Raw genomic sequence first — 23,924 nt, 5'->3', positions numbered from 1 at the left:
TAAAAATAAAGCATCATTACGTATGCCTTTTTATAACATATTAAAATTTAATTTACAACTAGTTTGTTCTATAATAAATTGTCAATATAGCAAAATGCTAAGTCAACAGTCTAGTTATATATTCAATGTACAAATACAGTTAACTTCTAAGTTGAGAAAAACTTAGAAACTTCTTAATTAAAATAAAACCAGCTGGACATTGCTTTTCTACTTTATTTAAAGAAAAAATGTAAACTTCTTGTCTTCTTTTAAAAATTTAAAGTGTGCTAAGAGGATTTCCTAAAATATTGAGCATTGTTATTTGAACTCTATACATTTAGTCTGCTGTTATTGTTCTAGTTTGTACCACAGAAAAAGGCATATGTACATTATGGTGGATCAGTAATTTCAATAATGAAACAGAAGAAAATACAAGCAATTAATACCTGATAGATGGTTTTAATTAGCTTACAGCAGGTCTTAATATTAATGAAAAAATAAAATTATATTATTGTTGTACATTGAGTACAATTTGAACAAATGTTATTATTAATTTTTTAAGAAATAGTATGTTTTAATAAGTATATTTAATAGATGGATATAAATGTCTTATTTGGTGCTTTTAGAAGAGAAAGATAAATTCTTAGAGCTAGCAAAATAAACAGAGTGTATTAAGATATTTCTTTTTTAACCTGTATCAAAGTAACCAAGGAAGAGATTTAGGCTCATAAAAGGAATAGTCATAAAGGTGAGATCCTAATTTACTTCCCAGTTCTATTTCAACTTAGTTCTTCATTGCTGCAAGGCATAAAAGTTATTGAATTTTATTACATTCACCTCAAACTGGTTTTCTATCAAACAGAATATCAGTGGAACACCTCTGCTGAGCTCCCTACATGAAATTGTCCTTTTGTATGTCTCATAATCGGTGGCGATGTGGCCAAGCATCTGGTGGTGACAAGCAGACGTCTTTGATTTATTGGCTAATATCACTGCTTGTTAGTGGATGGTTGAGCAGAAGACTAAAAGAGCATAAAATCAGAGAGAATAAATTATGAAGGCACTGAACTGTGCCATTATAAACCCTTCCTTGTCACAGCTGTGACATCTTATAGGAAATGGAGGATGACAGCAGTGTTCATTCTTCAAAGGGCCAATATCTTCTACTTGTGATCCTGACCATAAATAAATAAATAAGGTGAAAAAAACACATGAGCAAATCGGCACTCACATGGGAAATGCCTTTCCCTCAATGGAGCACTTGGGTTCCAGCTTTTTTTCCTACTCCAAAGTAGACTAGAACATATATTTCAATAAAAAGTGGATGCTAGGAGAGCTTCAGGATATCACGTACATCAGTCGTGTGTGCAAGAACATGAAAAATTCAGAGGTGAATTTATCCCAGATTGCTTTTCCCTTTACTCATCCTGGAAAGGTTTCTCTTGCTTGAATTGGTTACTTAAATCCTACTATAGTGAGTGAACTTAGTGAACCCACTTGAACACTACAAATCTCTGCCTAGAAAATGATTGCCTAACTCCAATTAGTATTTGGTAAAACAATGTTCTATAGTAACTGAAAAATTCAAATTGCCTTTTAAAGTAAGCTTACTCTGTTAAAATCATTAAAAACACATTAGAAAAAAAGATTGATGGGAAATGCAAAATGGTAATGAAAATAACTGTAGTATAGTGAAGGGTACATACATCTCAGAACTTATACCCTCTCTTAGACTTTTGTCTTCTAATACTATATTTTTTTAAGTTAGTTAGGTTTCTTTGAAAGCTAACAATTATGCTATGTATATTGAGAATTTAGTATTTTATAAATTACTGAATTAAAGTAAGATAAATCAAAGAAAAGGCAAAGTAAATGAATATACCTCTCATTTTCACAAATGCTGTTCCAGCTGCATATTTTCATTAATTCGTTCCAAAAACCACCAAAGGATAACTTTTGAGTTCAATCCTAAGCATGTTCTTTACTGGGAAATAATATTGGAAAGGTAGCATAAGAAAAGGTTCAGCAATGTCAAACAGGGTGTCCAAGAAACTGTAAGAAAATCACAGTAAATATAAAAAGAATGCATGAGAAAAGATGGTAGGCCAGCCTACCAAAATAAGTTGGAGAGGGAACATGAAAGGATCTGTCTGCCATGAAATATACAGAATCATTTATTAGTTTATATTCTGCCCTATTTTAGAAAAGGGTTATTAATAATTACCAAGACACATAAACTACAGCAAGTTAAAATGAAAAGTAGGGTTAGAAAAGAAGAGAAAAATGGCGATTTAAAATGAAACCACCATGAAAAGAGAAACTCTATCACCTACAGTTTTAATATTCTCAGCACTGCAAGATTTAAAAAAATGACAATTTTGTAGGACAGATTTTTGTACTGTTTATAATATATTATTATTATGTCACACCAAAGCATTGAACTATGACAAAGCAATTCCGTGGGGCTGGGGTGTAGTGGGGTAATTCCAGTATTGACTAGATGACTAGATATGTCTGAAAGGTGATTGTCCTTATGTAGTCATCTCCATTTGTTCTAGTAGAAGCACAGGCTTACATCCAGATAAGTCCAAGATTTTCTCAAAATACTTCAAATTTTGTATAACAAAAATATTTTTTCAAAGTCCGGAGTGCTCACCGTTACGTGATGGCAAAAATATTTTTTAATTCTTGTTTATTTTTTCCCTGTGCAACACATCTTGATGAGATTTTACTTAAGTTGGAGGGTATATTTTAGACACAATGAAACAATGCAATATGGTCATGTGGTACATGGAAAACTCACTTTTAAGTGACGCTTGTAAAAAACAATCATCTCTATAAAAGCTGAAACTGAGGCTAAATGAAAGGCCATTGTCCCACTTGATGAAGGAGCAGTGTGAATTAAATGTTGTCGCTAGAAATACCAAGGATTGACTTTACTTATGATCCCGCAATCAAAAGGAGCAAGTGCAGATTGTCCTAATTGCAGGTATTGATTTGAAATCGAACTGCTGCTCACATTACACCTTTCAACTTTATCCAGGGTCTGTAGGGCCAGAACTTTTTGTTTGCATGCAAAGGATAATGACTCTACTATATAAGGCCAGCAATGGCAAGTATTTCACTAATATTAGAGGTGTGAAGCTGGAGCATCAGAGCTCTGTTCTAAATGCAAAGAATTGACTTGTAAGATTTTGAGGGTGGAATTACCCAAATATATCTCAACAAAAGGCAATTTTGACTTTGAGCTTGATTGCAAGGGGCTGCCATAATATTTGCCGTACAGTGCACACTCAAGGAAAAAGAAACACAAAGAACCAAAAGCCAATGGGTTATGCTGAATAAAGCAGCAATAAAAACAGCCACAACAGAAAATCATATGGAGTCACAGATTTTGGAATGGAGTCTGCACTCCATGTTCAGTTAGCCTTCTAAAGTACAGCAAGGCTCTATTTCTCTGAATCTTAGCAATCTGGTTTAACATTTAATTGTAGTTCTAAGTAATGTATAAAATAAAGATTAAACTATAAAACTCTATTTCAATGCTTATTTTGTGAAAAGAATTTACAGAATATTTTGTCCAGAGAATCCATAGATAATGCTAGGGTATAACCGACTCTCTGGATAGTTTCCAAAACAATGTCTAAGATTTTGTTCCTACTTCCTGGTGATTCTCTTCTGTTTCTTCCAGACTCACACTAATTATTGGCTTCATGAATTTAATTTCAAGAAGTGTACATATCTTACCTTGAAGCATAATTGTAAGATTCTTTCAGAATTCTTTAGATTGTGGATAACTTACACAACCCAATTTGTGATTTTATAAAGATAGTACATATTTCGTATAGATATTATATATTATATATAATCAATTATATAAATATAAAATCATACATAGGGACTATATATGTATGTGTATATATGCATATATATGTATACACACATACATACATAACTGGATTGTAAACAAGTTTTCCCTTCATTTGATTCTAGAAAAGGAACTAATTTCAGAAATGATTTATATACATACATACAAACATCCACATAAACCTACCATAATTAAAAATATAAATGGGCTCATTATAAATTTTACATATTTATGTCATTGTATGTATGATGCATTACATATAACACTATTTTTGAGAATGTATAATAATGTCATGCACTATGCTAAGTGGTTTATGTTAAGTAATATGAAATATCTAGCGAAAACATTGAAGAACTCAGATTCAAATTTGCATCTTTTAAATTTAAGAGTCGATTTTTTGGCATTTTGTTTTTAATGAGCACACCATTCTTTCTTTCAATATTGAATAATGAAGATGATAAAGTCCTAAAATGTTATTTTCCCAATGTACTAAAAATCTAACTTCTAAAGGAGGGATTACGTGACCCAATTCTAAAATTTTGTATCTGAATTTAGCTGAGACTCCTTTGCAAAATTTTTGTGTTATTACCAAGATTCTGGTTATTAGCTGGTAACAAGCAACAAAATATTGCTTGTTTTCAAACTCTGACTTCTTTCCGTAAACATTTTGTTTTGATTTCTCAGGTATATAAAAAATGTATACAAATATTTTCTATATTGGATGTTATTCAATCTTTGATAGAATCTAAGTGCATATCCTCTTTATGTGCAAAGGAAAAATCCTGTCTATGATGGATTTTACCAAGCAACAATAATAATGTGGGTAACTTTCCTAACAGGCCTGCCTTATTTGGTTTGAGGTAGCATTGCAATTAAAACGTTATTGAGGCGAATTCTCGGTGGCTCAGCACTAGACACTGCTTACACATCTAAGTGGGTACAGGTGTAGCCATGTGCAGGCATGTGTGGTAAATCTGTCAGAATTAACAGCAGGAGTTCTGATTCTGATAAGAGTTCTCCATCAATAAACCTGCATGATAGCTCAAGGTCTTCGAATTGTTGTCGTAAGTGGCATCCTTATGATAACAATTAGTGAGGCCCCTCTTAAAGGGTCTGATCATGTTTCCTCAGGGACCATTTTCTCAATTTTTCATAGGTTTATTCTACCTTGATCATTTGAGATCGTGTCAGAGTTTAAACCTAACTGTAGCCATTGTCAGGATTTAAGTGTTTTCTTCCCCCTTGATGAAAGATAGCAAGAAATGTCATGTGTGAAGATGGTATTGACAACCATTTTCTAAACAGAATAGTATGTTTTGTGAGAATAAGAAACAATCTGAGGGTTTACTATAATCTCATTGATTTGGTGTAACTATAACACACAAGCTTATATTTCAGAAAATTAAACAATTTACTTCAAATTCTGGATGCTAGGCTTCCTCCAATATCTGCTTGGATGGCTTTTCTAACCTCACCATAACTCCAGCCAGACTGACTTATACCTGACCCGCATCTTTGTCTGAAAATACCCTTCATTTCTTCAGACAACTCCACTCACTCTGCATACCATACCCCTATCACTGATACTTCCTGGCCCATGATCTTAATGTAATCCATATAAATATACCTTTGATAACTAGTTACTGAAAGTTATTAATTCATAACCTTTCCAACTTAAGATCCTTGACTTTTCCTGCAATTGTGAGCAAAGGTAATGCATGCCCACCCACTAGTTTCATGATTTTAAAGAACAAACATTATATTTAAATTCAGCTTGCATTTTATAGAGATTATTTTAATTGTCATTCAATATGTAAACAATTTGTAAACAAAATTATTTAATCCAATTGTAAGTAAACTTATGCTATGTAATTTCAAAATCTTGCTCTGTGTGTGTGTGTGTGTGTGTGTGTGTGTGTGTGTGTGTTTGTAAATTTATTGTCTCGTTTAGTAGTTTTGCCAGTAGAGCCATTATGCTAGAAGTAGAAAATGCATAAGCTTCCTGGGACTAGGCAGGTAGATAAATGAGTGAGGCAAACAAGTAGTTAAAAAGCAACAGTACAAGCATAAATTTAAATGGCAGCAGACACAAAGCCCAGATATTGGAAAGTAATAGGGAGTGGTAGGAATTGTGGAGAACCAAAGAGTACATGCACTATTCAAAGTGGCCACTCAGCTCTGAAGAATTGTCGTCATGTGATGATGCAAGCTCATGTTGACCAGATCTTCCATTGTAAATTATAAGGAATTTAAATAGGGAATTATATATTCTATTTTAGATTATTTTATGTTGACAGATAATTCACTGTGTGATACAAGCTATCCCATCTGTTGGTGAATCTAGTTGTCAGCCTATTAGTTGTAAAGTTGGTGTATTTCACATATCTGAAGTGAGATTCTGGAATTGGGAAAATAATTAAAAAGAAGTATATTAAAATAAACAATACAATCATTATCTCCTATTACTAATAACACATTAATTGACTTGTTAATATGAAATATAAGAGAAAATATGTGAGTAGCAAAATGCTATTTCAAGAATGTTGCAACCTAAATGGTATCTGAGTAATATAATCAAAGAGCTCATAAATATTTCCCATACTATGTTTGCTCTTCCGGTCTAAAATGAAGACAAACTTGAGGGAGAGAGTAGGAGGAAGCATATGGATATGAACAACTACATTTTATTTTCAGATCTATCATTTGTTTCTTGTGTAACATTGCATAAGTCAACTGAGCTCTCAGATTTCAGGTTTTTGTTATGCTGTGTTTCTTGTTGGCTGTTTGGCAAAAGGAAGATACTGGGTAACATGGATTATGAAGTTCTTTAAAACAGTAAAATATTAAAACAAAAGTGAAATTATTAGAATACAATGCAGAAATTTTTTTTTTTTTTTTTTTTTTTTTTTTTTTTTTTTTTTTTTTTTTTAAGACGTAGTTTCACTCTTGTTGCCCAGGCTGGAGTGCAATGGCGCGATCTCGGCTCACCGCAACCTCCGCCTCCTGGGTTCAGGCAATTCTCCTGCCTCAGCCTCCTGAGTAGCTGGGATTACAGGCACGAGCCACCATGCCCAGCTAATTTTTTGCATTTTTAGTAGAGACGGGGTTTCACCATGTTGACCAGGATGGTCTCGATCTCTTGACCTCGTGATCCACCCGCCTCGGCCTCCCAAAGTGCTGGGATTACAGGCTTGAGCCACCGCACCCGGCCACAATGCAGAAAATTATGTGACCTTCGTAATTTACTTAGTGTTTGTGGAATGTCTTAAATTGAGCTTAAATCCCCTAAAGCACTGGTGTTTTGTGACTTTATGATTTAATAGGAATATTTTGGGATGTACATATTATATCACTTTATAGTCAGGACCAGAAAGCAGCTTCACTGTTGACATCGACAATAGCAAATAGTTTCACTTGCATTTTCACTGTGTGTGGCTCTATTTGGTTTTCTCTTTAAAATGAGGTATGGGCAATGCATACTAGATGGAGTGACTCCAGTTTTAATCACTTCACTTTTCATTTGAAAAGTAATTCATCATGAGAAGTCAGTGGGGTATAGAGAGCACTAATTGCTGCAAAATATCAAGGACAGTTTTCCTCTGTCTTAATTAAACATTAATGAGTAAAGTTATTTGCAAATGCATGCTGCAGGGATGGACTTGTCTATCTACGTTTGGTAAATACTGACACTAGATGTCAAAATAAAGCACCTTAATTGATTTATACTGGGATAGTTTAAAAAGATTGCACCTGGCTTGACATTTTCCTAGGTTTTTATAGAGTAGTTTCTGATAAATTATTTATAAAGAAACTTTTCCTGACCTATCCTTATTACAGGAGTGCTTGTTTCCAAACTAATCAATTTGGTGTAAATTTGACTTTTCTCCTGCTGCTTTTACTGTCAACTTAAGGAATTTTACAGTAGGTATGAGGAATCAAGTTTTATATTTCCAGAAGAAATTTACAGACAAGTCACATTTTCCTTTATTATTGGGGATATTTTGCAAGATTTTAAAGGACATTTTTCTTTTTTGAATTAAATATTTTGTATGAGTGTATTCAACTTTTGTTTCAATGTATTTGTTAATCTAATTGTTTTACTTGAGCTATAAAACAAAACCTTAAATAAAATAGAAAACATAAGGAGTACATTAAAATCAAACTTGAAATCTTAAAATAATGTTCTAAGTAACATTGCCTTTGTTTTTTTATAGTGCATGTGATATAGTTAATACACTAAGAAAAGTCACAAAACAAAACATTTGGCTCTCATATCAAGTTGTTCTGCAGACAGTGAAAAGAGAATTGCCCAATATCTGTAAAATAGTTGAAATGTTTATCATATTTCTTTAAAATTTCTCTGAATGATTTGACAGCAATATTTATTTTGATAGGTGTAATTAAGCAATACTTTAGAAACTGTAAAATTACAATTAATATTTTTAAATAATTAAGTATATATTACATTAAGTGCTTCTAATTTCATACATAAGAAGAGAAATTACCAATCATGCACTGTAAGCCTTACAAGATTTTATGTAGATCAGTGTAGCAACATGGCAATTTTTAGAAAATTACAGAAACACTGTGCATAGAGTTTTAAAATATCAGTATGATAGTATATATTATTTTTTTAAAGGGAGAGAAAAGAAAAAAAGTCCCTATGTGTTTTAGAATGGATTAAAAACTCTGTATAAACTGTTTTCAGACAGCACTGTTAAATTTCACTCTGAATTCTCCTGAAACTCCCAGTTTCCCAAACCATATGGCTTGATGTAGATAAAATTGGCTTATGGCAAATAGTATAAACACACTTCACATTTTTCCACCTGTGAAAATCTCAAGTATTATAGTATACACTTATAAGGTCATTAGGGCCAGGTTTTCAGTGGATCTTGATTTCCAGAGTCTTTTTGTCTGTCTAGACAACTTAATTACTATATTTGAAAATAATGAAGTGGCCCTTACCTTCATCTTATGAAGCTCAGACTTAAGAAGAATTTCATTTTTCACTTAAGATTCAAATCAGTGTAAGGGATATTTTAGATAAGTTATTTTTTTTAAATCTATGGACTAGGAATTTCTATATTTAAAAAAAAAGTGGCTGGGTGTGGTGGCTCAGGTCTGTAGTCCCAGCACTTTGGGAGGCTGAGGCAGGCAGATCACAAAGTCAGGTGTTTGAGACCAGCCTGGCTAACATGGTGAAATCCTGTACAAAAATTAGCAGGGCATGGTGGCAGGCGCCTGTAGACCCAGCTGAGGCAGGAGAATCACTTAAACCCAGGGGGCAGAGGTTTCAGTTAGCCAAGATTGCGCCACTGCACTCCAGCCTGGGTGACAGAGTGAGACTCCATCTCAAAGGAAAAAAAAAAAAAAACACCCCAAAGTAAATTCAGTCTATCCCTCTTTACTTTGTGGAAATCACGCAAAAGCAATAAAAGCAATTAATACCAAATTTATCTTTAAAATAAATTAAGAGATAACAGAAAGTACAAAACAGAAAACAAGAATTGGGTCTTCCCAAAGCAGGAATGGTCAACTGTGTTTTGATTTACTATAGTGAGACTCACTTAACCACAGATATAAAAAACCACTACACAGATTAAATTTTAAATTGTGACAGGTTCTGAGGTTCAGAATCAGCTATTTCTAATTTGCATCAATGCAAGTGAGGTTATCAGGTTCATGGTAGAAGTATGACTTGTCTTGCTTTTGTTGCAAAGACAGTCATAGGAGGTAGGGCACTGAACAAGGAATCACAACAATAAGACTTACTTGTAAGAATCTATTGGTGGCAGAGGATAGGAAAAGAGTATTATAAATAGGCATTTGGGAAGTGAGGAGTAGATGCCACTTTTGTCATGATAACAAGCAAAATTCTGTTGGTTAGAATGTGAACATTATCCCATCCTTCACATTAACAGTGATTAATCAAAAAGGCATCCACATGAATTCATTGTGAGTACAATGCAAGAAAAGAAATGGAGAAAGAGACTTTCAGCATTGTGTTGAATGGAAGTGGTAAGAGTGGGCATCCTTATTTAGTTTCTGATCTTAGAGGAAAATATTTCAACTTTTCATCTTTGAGTATGATGTTAGCTGTGGGTTTGTCATGCATAACCTTTATTATGTTTAGGTGCTTCCTTCTATATCTAATTTGTTGAGAGTTTTATTCTTGAAATAGTGTTAAAATTTGTCACAGGCTTTTTCTGTACCTATTGAGGTGACTATATGATTATTTTCCTTCTTTTTGTTGTGTGGTGCATAATGCTTATTTTTTTGCAAATGTTTAAGCATCTTTGCATCTCAGGGGTAAATATCACTTGATCATGTTGTATGATCTTTTTCATGTGCTATTGATTTTGATTTGCTAGTATTTTGTTGAGGAATGTTACCTCCATGTTCATGAGAGATACTCATCCATTAATTTTTGATTTATTCATTTTGGTTTCAGAAAAATATTGTATAAGCATAGTTCATTTTGGTGTTTAGTTTAATTTTTTTTCCATTGCTGGTTTCAGTTAATTTGTATTAATTGATACAACAAATATATTTGCTCTTCTGTCATGTTATTTGATGTTATGAAATCTTTTATGTATAATCTGATTTTTTATATCTTTTGGTATTCAGAAATTTTTGTATTTTTATTCCAGTAGTTATCATCATAATGATACATTAGCTTCCTGAGCTTAAGATACTATTAATTTGTTTCCTACTTTGGGCAATTGTGGAATTAATCAATAACTTTATCTTTACTTTCTCATTTCTTTTATTAATACTTCATTTTATTTATTTGCTTATTTATCTTTGAGACGGAGTTTTGCTCTTGTTGCCCAGGCTGGAGTGCAGCGGAATGATAGCTGCTAACTGCAACCTCTGTCTCCTGGGTTCAAGCAATTCTGCCTCAGCCTCCCAATTAGCTGGGATTACAAGCATGTGTAACTATTCCTGGTTAAAGATTGTATTTTTAGTAGAGACAGGGTTTCATGATGTTGGTCAGGCTGGTCTGGAAATCCTGACCTCTGGTGATCTACCCACCTCAGTCTCCCAAATTACTGGGATCACAGGGGTGAACCACAGTGCTTGGCCTATTAATATTTAATTTTAAATGAAATTATCTATTTGCAATTAACAATAGAAATCAATCAATATGTTTATTTTGAATTAGACATTCTCTTTGAATTGTTTCCTTGTATTTCAGAGTTTTTAAATATCTATTTTGTCAAGACATACATCATTTGCCTAAAATTTTTTGACCGTCATCCCTTTTATGTAGTACTATTTAGTATAGTTGAGTAGAAAATGCTCAACAGTAGACCTTGGTGAAAAGTTTTCCTCAAAAAGATCTTGATTATATGAAACTTTCTCTTGAATGATTTCTTCAGGAAAGCTTTATGCGTCTAAAATTTCCTGGCACTTTGAAGACCCATAATTTTCTATAACTGTTATACAAAAAAAAAGCAATTCTGCCTGGATATGAAATCCTTGTATTATTTTTTCATTAAGAAACTTTAATATATGGTTCAATTGTGTTTTGTTAAGAAGTACTGTGAATATATGATTTTATTTACCTTGTTTGGACTATAAAATTTTTGTATAAGGTCCACAGATGTTAATTTTTATTTTTTTTTATTATTTTTTTAAAGCCTACAGCACCCGGTATGCCCATGCCATCTCCCATCCAAGTAGTAACCAGGCCCGACCCTGCTTAGCTTCTGAGATCAGACGAGATCTGGCGCATTCAGGGTGGTATGGCCGTAGACAGATGTTATTATTATTTTTTTTTTCTATTTACAATGCAATCATTTCTTATATATATAAAATGCAGTCATTTTCCCCAGAATATGTTTTGGTTTTGACAATTCCAGATTGATTTTTCCAGGCACACAATGTTCATATTCTGCACATATATTCAAATGCTTCTTAATTTTAGGAATATTTTATGTAATTGTATATTTTATTATTTGTTCTATTTCATTATTTTGGTTTTCTTGACTGTGACTTCCGACTATGTATTCGTTGGACCTTCTTTGTTTTCTTAATTGATCATATTTGGATTCTTTTTTATTTTACTATTTCTGTTTGTTTTTGTATTTCTCCCTTTTCTTTCACTATTGTTACTTAAAATATTTCTATTCTTATTTGTGTTGTTTCTTATTTATGTGTACTATTTGTTTTTTTAATGAACTCCTGTGCTCAAGCAATACTCCTGCCTTGACCTCCCAAAGTTCTCAGATTACGTGGTTAAGCCATCATACTCAGCCATGTCTCTCTTTATTTCTAATATTATCTCTCTACCAATCTATCTGTATTTCTTTTACTTTTTTGAGCTTTATCAGTTCCCTTACTATTATTTACTTGCACTATTATTCAAAACTTTTATTACTGTGACACGTTTTATCTCTAATTTACATCTTTCACTTTATTTTAAATATATTTTTAAAAAGCTTGTTTAACCAATTTTGTAATGTTAAATTAGAGTTTCCATGTATTCAATGGTTCTTCTTTAAATTATGCCTTAATTAATTTTTATTGCTTTAGTCAAATTATTTTTCTTTTTTTCTTACAATATATTTATGTGTGATGCAATTGCAACCTTTTCACTTTCCTCGTGTTTAGATTAAATGTTATTTTTTATACTTTAAGAGGTGTTCTTATAGAGGAAGTAACAGAAATATCACTAGAGCTCCCCTTTTGCTGTTGCCATGAGACTCCAGAAAAATGGCATCTCTGTGGCCATGTCCATATTCTGATATTCAAATTCTGTGAATCTTTCTCCACTTCTATTTACCTGAATATTGAGTTTTTCTTATTCCTGCATTCTAATTACTGTCTTGTTCAATTTGGATTCTACTACCAATAGACTCCCTGCGAATAAGTTTCTGTTTTCTGAAAGTAATTTTTATTTAAATTCTATCATTCTTTGGTCATAAAAGCTACAGGCTTTTCAGATGTCTTCTGATTTCCTGCACCTGTGGGTGGGGTGGGGTGTGGGGAGCATGTAATCTATATAACTATTTTGTCAAGACATACATCATTTACCTAAAATTCTGTGCACATATATGTCACCAAACAAAATCTGTGGAAATTTCACCTGTCTACTTAGACTTTCTTGCCAAGAAATCCACTCAGAGAATTGGTTTTGAATGTAGAAAATTAGTTTGTGATAGTAATTTTGTATTTTAAAAGTAGCAGTGCTCCTTTTCCCTGCCAGCTATTAGCCCTCTGCTTGCATTTACTTTCATAAGTTCATTTGGTCTATGATTTTTCTTTCTTCTAATACCCTTGTAAAGTTGTAGCATCAAGTTTATATCAGCCTCAAAAATTTTGAGAATATTCTCTCATTTTCTTTTTTCTTAAAAATACATGTAATGATCAAATTATATTGGTATACTTTTTAAAAACTACCTGGGTCAGGCATTTACTCGTAAAGATGTTTGATGATTGATTCAACTGACTTAATATTTATAATATGCCCTAGGTTATCCCTATTTTAGCTGCTTTTTAAAAGTAAATTTTTCCAGAAGTTTGTCTACCTACATTCTTTGTTTTGAAATTTACCTGCCAAAATAGTTATTTATAGTAAGATATTTTACACATTTGTTCTCTGTAGTCTAATATATTCTAATTGTTTATTAATGTCCTTCCTTTGCTTTCCTTCTTTCTTTTTCTCTCCTTTTCTTTCTTTTTCTTAAAAATGAATCTTATCAGAATTTTGTTAATTTTTTTTCTCAGTGAACTAGCTTAGACTCTGCCAGAAAAAAAAAAAAATCTAAATGAGTAAAAACTGAGGGATAATTGAAAATAATAACTACCAACTAGTGAATTAAAGAAACTATTACAAGAGATTTCATAGTGACAAGCAAGCTGAGAGGATGATTAGATTTCAACCAGTAAAGGTAAAGACTAGGTATTAAATGGAATTCGGCTAAAGGCATCTTTAAGCTGAATTCCATTTAACACCTGATGCCTGGTTAGAGTCTGCCTTTCTCTCACCGGAGCATACTCAGAATCAGTGAGCTCAGCAGTCAGTATGGTTTGAAGTTTTACACTGTCAAAGAAGCACTTCCTTACTCGGTTTGAAACTTCTCTCCATTTTTAAACCATGGTGACCATATTATGATCATCTCAGGTAATAAAATTTCACCAAATGCCATGTGTCCAAAGTTTCTAGTCATCTCGCAAGGTTTAGGATTCTTCCAATTTAGACCTTAAACATAGTATAGAAACTTTCACAATGAATAGGAGCTGTCCATCCTAACAACGTTGCAAGTGGTAGATCTGTGCCTGGTTTTCACACAAACTAAATGATTTAAGGATTAAATTAAAGTAGTAAAGAAAAGAATAAGTTAGAATTAGTAAAGATAAAGGTAAATAATGAATTAACAAAAAAGGTAGAATTAATGAGTTTGTTATTTTTAAAATACTAATAATTTTTTTTTTTTTTTTTTTTTTGAGACAGAGTTTCGCTCTTGTTACCCAGGCTGGAGTGCAATGGCGCGCGATCTCGGCTCACCACAACCTCCGCCTCCTGGGTTCAAGCAATTCTCCTGCCTCAGCCTCCTGAGTAGCTGGGACTACAGGCATGCGCCACCATGCCCAGCTAATTTTTGTATTTTTAGTGGAGCTGGAGTTTCACCATGTTGACCAGAATGGTCTCGATCACTTGACCTCGTGATCCACCCACCTCGGCCTCCCAAAGTGCTGGGATTAAAGGCGTGAGCCACTGTGCCTGACCTCTAATAAAAAATCTTAAGAAAAAAGGAGAAAGCAAAAATATGAAAACATTGATATTTGGAGATAGTCATTTAGAGGAAGGAAGTTTAAAATTATATGTGAATTTATATATTAATCTCAAAATTTGGATTTTTCAATTTATAGAAAAAGAATATGAAAATTTCTACCAGAGGTAAGACAATCTAAAAAGACAATTAGCATAAGAAAGAGTAAAGTTATCAAACAAACAAAAAATCCTCAGCAACCATTTATCTTCATTAAATGTTTCTGAAGCTTAATTAATTGGAAATTTGTTTATTTTTTAACTTTTAAGTTTGGGTTAAATGTGCAGGTTTGTTATATCGGTAAACGTGTGTCATAAGGGTTTGTGGTACAGATTATTTCATCACCCAGGAATTAAGCCACTAGTTATTTTCCCTGTTCCTCTCTCCTCTCCCACCTTCTACCCTCCAATAGGCCCCAGTGTGTGTTGGTCCCCTCTATGTGTCTGTGTGTTCTCATCATTTAACTCCCAATATGAGTAAGAACATGTAGTATTTTGTTTTCTGTTCCTGCTTTAGTTTGCTAAAAATAATGTCCCACACCTCCATCCATGTTCCTGTAAAGGATGTGATCTTTTTCTTTCATATGGCAGCATAGTATTCCATAGCACATATGTAACACATTTAAAAAAAATCCAGTCTAATATTGATGGACATTTAGGTTGATTCCATATCTTTGCTACTATAAATAGTGCTGCAATGAACATACCTGTGCATGTGTCTTTATGATAGCATGCTTTATATTCCTTTGGGTATATAAAGGATGCCAGCATCTGTTATTTTTTGACTTTTTAATAATAACTATTCTGATTGGTGTGAGATGATATTTCATTATGGTTTTGATCTGCATTTCTCTAATAATCAGTGATGGTGAGATTTTTTCTTCATATGCTTGTTGGCCACATGTATGTCTTCTTAGAAAATTAGCTGTTCATGTCCTTTGCCTGTGTTTTAATGGGGTTGTTTGGTTTTTGCTTGAAATTTGTTTACATTTCCTATAGATGCTGAATATCAAACCTTTGTCAAATACATAATTTGCAAAAATCTCCCATTGTTTAGGTTGTCCGTTTACTCTGTCAATAGTCTCTTTTTCTCTGCAGAAGCTATTTAGTTTAATTACATCCTATTTGTCAATTTTTGCTTTTGTTGCAATTGCTTTTGGTGTCTTTGTCATGAAGTATTGTCCAATTCCTACATCCAGAATAGTATTGCCTAGGTTGTCTTCAGAGATTTTATAGTTTTGGGTTTTGCATTTAAGTCCTTAATCTATCTTGAGTTGATTTTTGTATATGATATAAAGAAAGGATCCAGTTTCAATCGTCTGCACATGGCTGGTTAGTTATCCCAGCACCACTTACTGAACAGGGTGTCCTTTTGCCATTGTTTGCTTTTGTCAGGTTTGTCAAAGATTAGATAGTTGTAAATGTGTGGCCTTTTATCTGGGCTCTCTGTGACATTGGGCTATGTGTCTGTTTTTGTACTAATACCAGGAAGTTTTGTTTACTGTAGTTCTGTAGTATAGTTTGAAGTTGGGTAGCATGATACCTCCAGTTTTGTTCTTTTTGCATAGGATTGTTTTGGTTATTGGAGATTTTTTAGTTCCATATGAATTTTAAAATAGTTTTTCTAGTTCCGTAAAGAATGTCATTGCTAGTTTAGTAAGAATAGCATTGAATCTGTAAATTGCTTTGGGCTGTATGGCCATTTTAATGATATTGATTCTTTCTATCCATAAGCACATTTTTTACATTTGCTTGTGTCATCTATGATTTATTTGAGGAGTGTTTTGTAATTCTCATTGTAGAGATTGCTCACCTACCTGGTTAGCTTTATTTCTAGCTGTTTTATGCTTTTTTGTGGCAATTGTGAATGGGATTGCATTCTTATTTGGCTCTCAGCTCAACTATTGTTGGTGTATCAGAATGCTAGTAATTTTTGAATATTGATTTTGGATCCTGAGACTTTACTGAAGTTGTTTATCAGTGAAAAGTGTTTTTGGGTTGAGACTATCAGGTTTTCTAGATATAGTATTATGTCATCTGCAAACAGGGATAGTTTGATTTCCTTTCTTCCTATTTGGATGTCTTTTATTTCTTTTTCTTGCCTGATTGCTCTGGCCAAGACTTTCAATATTATGTTGAATAGGAGTGGTGAGAGAAGGCATCCTTGTCTTATGCCAGTTTTCAAGGGGAATTCCTCCAGCTTTTGCCCATTCAGTATAATGTAGGCTGCGGATTTGTCGTAGATGGTTCTTGCTATTTTGAAGTATGTTCCTCAATACAGTTTATTGAGTTTTTAACGTGAGGGGGTACTGAATCCTACCAAATGCCTTTTCTGCATTTATTGAGATGATCATGTTTTTTTTTTGTTTTGTTTTTTGTTTTTGTTTTTTTGTTTTTTGTTTTTTTGTCTTTAGTTCTGTTTATGTGATGCATCACTTTGTAGATTTGCTTATGTTGAACCAACTTTGCTTCCTGAGGTTAGAGCCTACTTGACTGTGGTGGATAAGCTTCTTGGATTCGGTTTGCTGCTGGACTTCGTTTGACAGTATTTTGTTGAGGCTTTTTGCATTAATATTCATCAGGGATCTTGGTCCAAAGGTGTCTTTTTGGTTGTATCTTTGCCAGGTTTTGGTATCAGAATAATGTTGGCGTCATAGAATGAGGCAAGGGAACTCTCTCCTCTTCTATTTTTGGGAATAGTATCAGTAAGAATAGTACTATCTCTTCTTTGTACACCTGGTAGAATTTGGTGATAAATCTACCTGGTCCTGGAATTTTTGTTGTTGTTTTTGGTAAGCTATTTATTACTGATTCAATTTTGGAGGTAGTTATCAATCAAGGATTCAGTTTCCTTCTGGTTCAGTCTTGGGAGGGTGTATATTTCCAGAAATTTATCCATTTCTTCTAGATTTTCTAGTTTATGTGCATAGAAGTGTTTATAATATTCTCTGATAGTTATTTATGTTTCTCTGGGGCCAGTGGTAATATTTCCTTTTTTTTCTAACTGTGCTTATTTGCATCTTCTCATTTTTCTTCATTAGCCTAGTTAGCAATCAATCTGTTTTTATTAATTTTTTTCAAAAAAATCACTCCTGGATTTATCTTTTGATTTTTTTTTTTTTTTTTTTGGTTTCTTGATCTCCTTCATTTCAGCCCTGAATTTGCTTATACCTTGTCTTCTGCTAGCTTCAGGATTGATTTTCTTTTTGTTCTTTAGTTCATCTAGTTGTGATGTTAGATTGTCCTATTGAGGTCTAAATTTAGTGTTATAAATTTCCCTCTTGATACTGCCTTAGATGTGTCCCAAAGATTCTGATACGTTGTATCTTTGTTCTCATTAGTTTCAAAGAACTTCTTGATTTCTGCCTTAATTTCCTTATTTATCCAAAAGTCATTCAGAAGCAGGTTATTCAATTTTCACATAATTGTATTATTTGCCATTGAAATTGCAACCCCAATTTCCATTTGCTTGGTAGATTTTTCTCAATTCCTTTACTTTGAGTTTACGGGTGTCATTGCATCTGAGATGAGTCTCTTAAAGACAGTATACCAATGGGTCTTGATTCTTTATCCAGCTTGCCACTGCATACCTTTTAATTGGGGCATTTAGCCCATTTACATTCAAGGTTAGTATTGATATGTGTGGATTTGATCATGTCATTATGCTGTTAGCTTATTTATTTGATTGCTTTGTAGTGTCAGTGCTTTGCATACATACATGTTTTTTTGTAGTGGCTGGTAATGGTCTTTTCTGTATTTAGTGCTTCCTTCAGTAGCTCTTTTAAGATAGGTCTGATAGTGACAAATTCTCTCAGCTTTTGCTTGTCTGGAAAGGAACTTATTTCTTCTTCACTTATGAAGTATAGTTTATCCAAAAATGAAATTCTGCATTTGAATTTCTTTTGTTTAAGAATGTTGAATACTGGCTCCCAGTCTCTTATGGCTTGTAAGGTTTCTGCTAAGAGACTGCTGTTAGTCTGAAGGGCTTCCTTTCCCTTTAACCTGACCTTTTCCTTAGCTACCATTAATATTTTTTCTTTCATTTGGCCTTGGAGAATCTGATGACTATGTGTCTCGGGAATGATTTCCTGAATTTCAGTGTTGGAAAAATACAGAATTTGTGTGTTATCATGAATTTGTGGGTTATTCTTGTATCAGGGCCATGCTTATCATTTCTGTCTTGTTCCAATTTTAGTATATGTAGTGCCAAAGTGAGCACTTGAATGTTAATTTTGTCAAAACTTTAAAATTTGAAAGCTCCAGGCAATATTTTCTAAAAGCATCTAAATAATTGTTGATAAAACAATTGATACCAAATCCAGTAGAAATAAGACATAGCAACCAGTTAGGATAGATCTCACATCTGGATACCATTGCTATCCCCTATCCCTAGAAAAATTGCAAGTAAATTATAATGTCATTGGAATAATCATAGGCAACAATCAACTAGGGTGCTTTCCTGGAATGCAAATATGGGAAATTTTATAAGAACAATAGCAAGACAAAAAGATAATTTTTTTTATTCTATTAATGCTGAAAATATAAGAGAATTCACATCTTTTCTTACAAAAAAATACTACAATATTAAGGATATATAGACATATAGATAAATTTATCTTTTTGAACACAAACCAAGCAATTATTCAATAATTAATGAAGAAACATAGAAAGCATTCTCACAATTTAGCAACAAGACATAGAATTTTAATTTTTACCATTATAACTAAATAATTTTGAAAATATTAACTAGTGCATTTTGACAAGAGGAAAAAATAAGACATAAAAATTGGATAAAAAATCTAAATTGTTCTTTGAAGATAGTATGACTCTACACTTAGAAGACTCCACTTAATTAACTAACAAAAACTCATAAATGTATATAATAAAGACTTCAGTAGGTGGGCGAGTAATCTAATTTACAGAATTAAAAGAAAAACTTAGTGTCATAAAATGTTTAATCTTGCAGTTTTATAATCTATTTTAGTATTTGGTAGGGAAAGAACATAATAATTACTCTGTTTTTTGTATATTTTTATGACAATTCTTATATATTCTTTTACAGCAGCTGTAAGATTATTTTGTGATACGAGATTTTGACTAAGATATTATTAGATTTCTATAATGGCTTAGCTTTAAGAAAACTGACTTTTTTATATGATTGAGTCTCTTATTATTTTATAATAGTCTTTTAATGTGTTTGAGTTTTACTTTATGTTCTCTAGAGATTTCTTGTTTTCTTTACATAAATCTTGTCAATTTCTGAAGTATATTTATTAGCATTCATTACAAGTTTTTTAAAGTACTAGCAAAAATTTAGAAAAATTTCGGATGCTTGCTGAATTAATTTTAAAAGGTTCTCTTTCTAGAATGATATTGATATATTTTTAAATAAATATCTTCAAATAGCAATAATTACATACACGGATGTGTTTGTGTGTGTGTATGTGCATGCATGTGTGCACATAATTGAATTGGCTGGTATTTCCACAATAATTTGTAGTAATTTTGGCAATGGTGAACATTTTTGTTTTTTTCTTTACTGGGAATGCATCTAGCATTTATCATTAAGCACAAAGACATCTAATATTAAATACATGTTTATGTGTTTGTGTATTCATGGCCTCATGAAGAAGGTGATCACTGGAAATGGGGCATGCATCAGAGGAATTAATGGAGTTGCCATGCAGATGTTGAGGGGAAGTATATTCCAGAAGAGAAAACACAACCATAATATATGGTTGTGTTTTATAAAGTAGCTGAAATGATGGAGGAGCAGCAACAAGGTCAAGGTGATGGGAGGAGATAAAGATGAGAAACATGGTAGAAATTAGGTCACAGGTAAGAAGACCCAAATTTATAGAGCCGTGAGCATTGTGATGACTTTGGCTTTGATTGTGATCACAAAGAGGACCCATTGCAGATTTTAAGCAAATAGTGGCACAATCAGAGTTGCGTTTTTAAAAGAATAATTCCAGTAATAGCATCTCTAACTCTACATTGTCTAAACCTTTAAATGATGCTGTTTCTCATTCTACTTGAAGCCCAAATTCTCTCCTTTATACTAGAGTATAAAGTGGATGATAGGAAATTAGGCAAATATGCCATTTAAACAATATTTGCTTGACTTCTGTTGTTGTTGCCTTAATGAGGATGATTAAAGATTATGCCATTTTTTTCTGATTATTTATTTGCATTAAACTTCAATAGTGACTGGGTCTTTGAAAGATATTGAATTGAGTTCTTTTTGTCTTTTTCCCTTATTTACCATTCCAGTGTGTAAGAATACAAATTTTAAATAGATTCTCTGAAGTCTAAAGCCTTTACATGATGCATTAAAACTGAGCCATACGCTCTGAGTTATGAGGTGCAATAATTAATTTTCTCATTTCTTCACATTTCCATGTTGTTAAATGTTAATCAATTCCTGCTGTTTTGGAGGTCAGAAATTTAAATGTTAGCAATAATACCCATAAGGAAATACATTTATTGATATTTAAGTTATTGAAAACAAAAGGATAGAGTGAGAAACATTTAATATATAACTGAATTAATTTGATATCCCCAAATAAGTGTACATTTTATGACTACCATCACTATAAATAACAGTACAATAGTATATCTGTAGTTGTAACCTGTGCTTATCAGGTCTTCATAGAGCTATAGAGTTTATTTCTTTCCAGTTGCTCAGTTTATAATATTTCCATAGGATACTAAGCTGCATAGTTAGCATATAGTTCCTTTCATGTATTCGCTTACTTTATTATATCTTTTTTCAACAACTGTTTTTTGAGCACTAGGTATATACCAGAGGCTGTACTTGTAGATGCTTCAGATGCAGAATGAAGCAAAACAAAAATCTCTGTCCTAGTGGAGTTTTTATTTTAGTACAGGAAGAGAGACAAAAAGCAAGCCTTATAGATTATGTGAAATTTTACAAAACAAAGAGGGCTGTGAAAAAATACAGAAAAAAAAAAAAATAGAGCAGAGTAAGGGCGACTGAGGCAACGGGGAGAGTAAGTCCAAAGAGTTGTTTCAATTTCAAATGAGAATGTCAGGACAAGCCTTATTGAAAAGGTGAGATTTGACAGGATTTGAAAGATGTGAGGAAGCATTTGGGCAGATATTCTGAGAGAATGTTTCTTAGCAGGGAAGGAACTTAGGAAGAGTAGACAGGAGTAGGAATAAATGAAAATTAGTAGGAGAAAATATAAGAACATAGCAAGAGGTCAGAATCTCATAGGGTATTGCCAGACATTTTATGGATTTTTTAAACTTCAAGATAAATGGGAGCCATGTCAAAGCTTGGAGGAGTGGTTTCATCTGCACAAAGTTTTAAGAGAATCATTCTGGCTACTTAGTTGAGAATAGGTTGAGGAGACTAAGTCTAGAAGCAACAAGCTTAGCCAAGCAGCAACTGCAGCGATCTAGGCAAGAGAAGATGGCAGTTAGAAAATTGATGGTCACAAGTCAGAGATAGACACCATCCGGGTCAACATGATGAAAGCCTGTCTTTACTAAAAATATGAAAATTAGCTGGGCATGGTGGCGGGCACCTGTAGTTCCCAGCTACTTGGGAGACTGAGGCAGGAGAATTGATTGAACTCAGGAGGTGGAGGTTGCAGTGACCGAGATCATATCATGGCACTCCAGCCTTGGTATGGAGTGCAAGTACCAGATTAAGAACACTGATCCCCGCCGGGCGCGGTGGCTCAAGCCTGTAATCCCAGCACTTTGGGAGGCCGAGGCGGGTGAATCACGAGGTCGAGAGATCGAGACCAACCTGGTCAACATGGTGAAACCCCGTCTCTACTAAAAATACAAAAAATTAGCTGGGCATGGTGGCGTGTGCCTATAATCCCAGCTACTCAGGAGGCTGAGGCAGGAGAATTGCCTGAACCCAGGAGGAGGAGGTTGCGGTGAGCCGAGATCGCGCCATTGCACTCCAGCCTGGGTAACAAGAGCGAAACTCCGTCTCAAAAAAATAAATAAATAAATAAAATAAAGAACACTGATCCCAATCATGAGGGATCTACCATCATGATCTAATCACCTCCCCAAAAGTCCTAACTCCTAATACTATCACTGGTGTGGTAGGATTTTAATATGTGAGTTTGGCAGCATACACAAACATTCAGACCATAGCAAACCCCACACTCGGTTTAATGCTCTACTGTTAATGTCTTGAAATTCCTAGTTATTTTTAAATGGGGTCTCTAGAAATTATGTAGTTGTCCTGATTCCATGCCACACAGGTAATATATCCGAGCAAATAAGATAATTATCAACTAGATAATGGGTTTTGGTTAAGATAAAAGCTAAATAATTTTTCATGTAATTATACATATGCACAGATAAAGATATCTTAAGCTATAAATCTATTTCTTTCTTTCCTACACTTAATATGTACACATTTCTTTGATATCTTTGACTTATAATTACTTCTTAATGCTTGCTTCTTTATTATTATCTCCAGTAAGGTTTAAAAAATTGTGGGTTCAATAATCATTTGTGTTTATTATATTTTCTTTATTTTCCCTAATCTTAATAACCTCAGACCCTAGCACATAGCAAATGCTCAATTATTATTTGCTATCAGCTTTTCCAAATGTTGCCATAAGTACCTAATTGATCAGTGGCTTTTTCTCTTTTTACAATCTACAATTTCTGCAGGTTTTACAAGGTTTTCTCCTTCTTCTGTTTTAAATTTGTTTTTACCTTAGATTATTTTGAACCATATAATGCATGTTTTCTTCTTCCCAAATGTTCTTTCATTGTATTTTCAGTCTTCTTTCTCTTTGTTCTAAATAGACTAGTGATTAGTTATCAGCCTTATTTTTCTTATTATCTGCTATTCCTTTTGTCTATCTCCATAACTATTACCTTTCTAGTGTAAATAGCCATGCCTCTCCCCAGATGCAAAACTCAGTGTTATTCTGGTCACTGGCCATCTGAGTCTACTACTTCTAAGTGCCTTATTTCTATTGACTATTAAGTTGTCAGTAACGTACCTAAAGAATGTTCTTGGATTCTTATCTGTCATTAATGGGCTACTCCTATAGTTTCCATTTTTAAGTGACATTCCTTCCTTTCTATATCCACAGCCTCTAGCCTGATTCTGTTTCTCAGCCTCTCTCTCTAGAGGACCAAACACCTCCAGTCAGATCCCTTCTATAAATCAGAATAGTATATTTAAAGCACAATTTCCATTCTATCACTTTATCTTAAAAACAAGAAAATCTCCAATTCTCTCCCTATTGTCTCTGCTTCCCAGACTGTGTCAGACTCTTCTGGCATATC

At 33.2% G+C, this 23,924-nt stretch overlaps 1 protein-coding gene, 1 non-coding gene and 1 pseudogene across 9 annotated transcripts in view; 1 reads left to right on the top strand and 2 right to left on the bottom strand.

The window, feature by feature from the left end:
- The window catches only part of TENM2 (teneurin transmembrane protein 2), a 3,817,113-nt gene that overhangs the window by 587,173 nt on the left and 3,206,016 nt on the right, over positions 1–23,924 (top strand). The gene's annotated exons all lie outside the window — the stretch shown is intronic.
- Positions 11,492–11,610, bottom strand: LOC120360465 (5S ribosomal RNA; annotated as a pseudogene).
- Positions 18,740–18,846, bottom strand: LOC120360427 (U6 spliceosomal RNA). The gene has a single exon (XR_005576927.1). It is a non-coding gene; the product is annotated as a U6 spliceosomal RNA (small nuclear RNA).

Source organism: Saimiri boliviensis, chromosome 20 (genome assembly GCF_048565385.1).
Source record: "Saimiri boliviensis isolate mSaiBol1 chromosome 20, mSaiBol1.pri, whole genome shotgun sequence".
Taxonomy (NCBI): domain Eukaryota; kingdom Metazoa; phylum Chordata; class Mammalia; order Primates; family Cebidae; genus Saimiri; species Saimiri boliviensis.
This window is presented reverse-complemented; position numbering and strand designations above follow the sequence as displayed.